This window comes from Chaetura pelagica, unplaced genomic scaffold (genome assembly GCF_000747805.2).
Source record: "Chaetura pelagica isolate M959 unplaced genomic scaffold, ChaPel_1.0 scaffold62, whole genome shotgun sequence".
NCBI classification, from domain to species: Eukaryota; Metazoa; Chordata; class Aves; order Apodiformes; family Apodidae; genus Chaetura; species Chaetura pelagica.
Genome location: NW_009952438.1, coordinates 115,001 through 118,401, shown reverse-complemented (window position 1 = coordinate 118,401; position 3,401 = coordinate 115,001).

Sequence of the window (3,401 nt, the reverse complement as noted above, 5' to 3'; positions counted from 1 at the left end):
CTGGGCACACGCTGGCTCATCTTCAGCTCCTGTCACCCAGCACCCCCAGGTCCTTTTCCTCTGGACAGCTCTCCAGCCACTCTGCCCCCAGCCTACAGAGTATTGCCTGAGGTTGTTGTGACCCAAGTGCAGTACCCAACACTTGGCCTTCTTCAACCTCATACTATTGGCCTTGGCCTATTCTAGACTTTTAAGACTTTAAAACAGCTAGGTTGGCTGAAAAAAAATTACCACCTTTAACTTATAGTTAGAGATAATACTGAACACCAGTAAGTAAAGCCAGCTTTTATACCATAAAGCTTCAATTAACAATATGATATTACTTTAAAAATCAAAAGACCTTGAGCAACTATAACTTTTCATTTACATTGTATAGACAAAAGAGAATAGGTGGGTAGACAAAAACAGAAATGGGAGTACAAGAAATAAACCCTTTATTTTAGTGCAAACAATGATCTTGATAAACCACAAAGTAACTGTTTGGGGCAAGGGAGGAAGGGAATGTTATTGAGGGTTTAAAGCACACAATAAATATAATAGAATTTCAAGCTTAAAGAAGAGTGAGGTACTTTTTTAGGTCTTTGCTGCATTTCCTGGGTATGACTAACCCAAGAGAAGATGGCCCTGAACATGAGCAGGAAGGACTAGGAAGAACAAGGCACTGTGACACAGACTGAAAGGCAAAGATCCAAATTAAGAAAGGTCTGTCCTTTCTCTTCCTCTGCAGTTGAGAAAGGTTCAAATGCACCCTGGATGTGGCAAGAGACAACTTGGAGGTCTGTCCCATGTCACAGCACAGATGGCTCCTGCTATTGCCAGATAACATTGTACCAGCTACAGTTTGTGCAGTCAGGAGTAAATGTTCTCACATATGCTGGAGACCAGTCAATTGCAAACCTTCTGAGTTCTTCAACTTCTACAAGACTCCTAATCCTTTTACTTATCTTTCCCTGAGTGAGCGATATAGAGACCCTGAAGTTGTGCTATCCAAAGGAAACTGCAAACATAAGGAGGTGGAATGTCCACAGCTTCTTGTCACCCTCCCAAAAAAATGGCAGCTCCACCACCACTCGTCAGCACATCTGCATGACTTGCAGGACAGCCCTGGGGATCAAAGTGCCTGTGCTACCTGGTGTAAGTGCAAGGCCAATAGAATAGGCACCTGAAAGTTGAAGTGGGCATTACAAGACTGAGTGGCAGATTCCCAGTGGTGTGAAGGTACCAAGCAATGGTTGAACCTCCTGCCAGCCTTCCTGCCTAAGAGACACAAAAGCAACAGTGGCACTAGACAAGACCAACAGGGATTACTGGTTATGGGAATCCAGTCCCACATGGACAGGTACATGCACATCACTCATAGAGACAAACAGGTACTGGAACTGGGCAACTGAATCAGAGTTCAAGTAGCTTGCATGAAGTGAGACTATGTTACTTCAGAGCCACAAAGAGAGGCCAGCAGTCCTAATTTCCAGTTAGCACAGCCTGTGATTCACAAAGCAGTCTCCTTAGTGTAACCAAATAGTTTACAGTACTTTTTAATGGTTTATAGAACTAATAAAATAATTGCTATTAAAAAAAGCCTGAAGTGAAAACATTTCACTCTAATTATATTCAATTAACAACATGCTGACATTTTCTCTTGACGCTTCCAGGTACTAATGAAAGAATATGCCTCTCATCACTTGAATCTCTCATGTTGCAACAGTGGGAGGTAAGGCCTGAAAGAGAAGAAAGGTTCCCACTGGTTCCCAGTGCAACACACAGTTAGGAGGGACAAGAGCCTTATCTGAAGCATTTCAGAACACACTGTGACTCAGCTGCACAAGTGGGTGCCCTGTGCTCTACCACTTCATCCAGCTAATGCAAACTGCAGCCCTTTAGCTTAAAACCTGAAGTTAAATATGAGGCTCTTAGGTCCTACAGAAGTATAATTTAAACACATCTTGTTGGCATGCCTCGCATGCTTTATTGTTTTAATTAAGAGCGTTCTTGAAGTTTAAGTCATTGTGTATGCATAGTTTGAGAAAATTTACTGTATTCATCCTGCAGCAGGATGAAGAAACCTAGCAAATTAAGATACATGTAGAACAGCACATATGTAAAATGTTAGTTTCCTTAAGGCAAATAATTCTTGCTGCAATATGTTGATCCTATTAAGAAATGGATTCATATATACAATAGAACCAAGATTGATTATTTTTTTTTTTGCTTTGTTCAAGTGCGTTTTCAAGCATTCTTACACTTCTCCACTCAGTATGAAAGAGGCACAATGAATTGCCTTCCACATTTTTTAAATAAAAATTACAATTGTCCCAAATAAGTAAAAGCAAAAGTTATAAATGCAGCTTGCCAGGATAATGAGAGCTCTCCAGAGCAGTTATTACATATTAATTAAAACATTTCTCCTCCAGGCTATTGGCTGCTTTCCTGGCCACAAGCTGGCTATGTTCCAGAGTTGCTAATTCAAACACTAACACAGCACCTAATTGCTACATATAACTGCATTCATATTCATACACAAAACATTTTCATTGCCATAGAAGAAAAGCTTTTCCTGCTTTAAGGACCTACGCTTTCCTTAAGGCACTGGAAGAATTAGCTCCTCAAAACATATAATTGCAAAATAAGCAATTCCCAGGCTTCCCTAGAAGTCATACCAGAAGTTATCCTTAAGATAAACATATCAGACCACAGAGCCTCTTGGGAGCCTCCATGCTGAAAACTGTTCCTATGCCATTTAAACACAATTATAAACCCACCCACCTTTATTCTAACTAAAATTATTGCAACATGAAAAGTCACAGCTACTTGTTCATAATAGTGCACTACAAACTTGTGTACTTCAGATATAATCTGAGAACATGTTCTGATGTTTCTTTGTTCAATCATGAACCTGTGCCATGTACTCCATAAACGTGCTGCCAGCCTGCCATGAGTTTTTGACAGGCTTTTTTGTAATAGTGCCTTTCATCTTCAGCAATAAATATAGTCGCTAATATCTCAGAGTTTACAAAATCATTCCCATCATCACAGTGGCATTACATAATATGTATTTATACACCAAACTGTGGCCTAAGCTGTGCAATGTTTTTGGTCACAGACTCAAGCACTAGGATTCAGGGACAAAAGAAAAGCAAGCAGTGACACCAAATTGCAGTGGAACGCTTCATTGTGCATGAAGTTAAACAGAAGCTGCTCATCCATAGCTCTCCTCTTTACAGTCATTTTTTTTTCTATGCATTGTAATAAGAATCTTACCAGTTTTATCCTCATAAAATCAGAGAATGGTTAAGGTTTGAAGGGACCTTAAAGATCATCAGGTTCCAATCTCCCTGCCATGGGCAGGGACACCTCCCACCAGCCCAGGTTGCTCCAAGCCCCATCCAACCTGCCCTTCAACA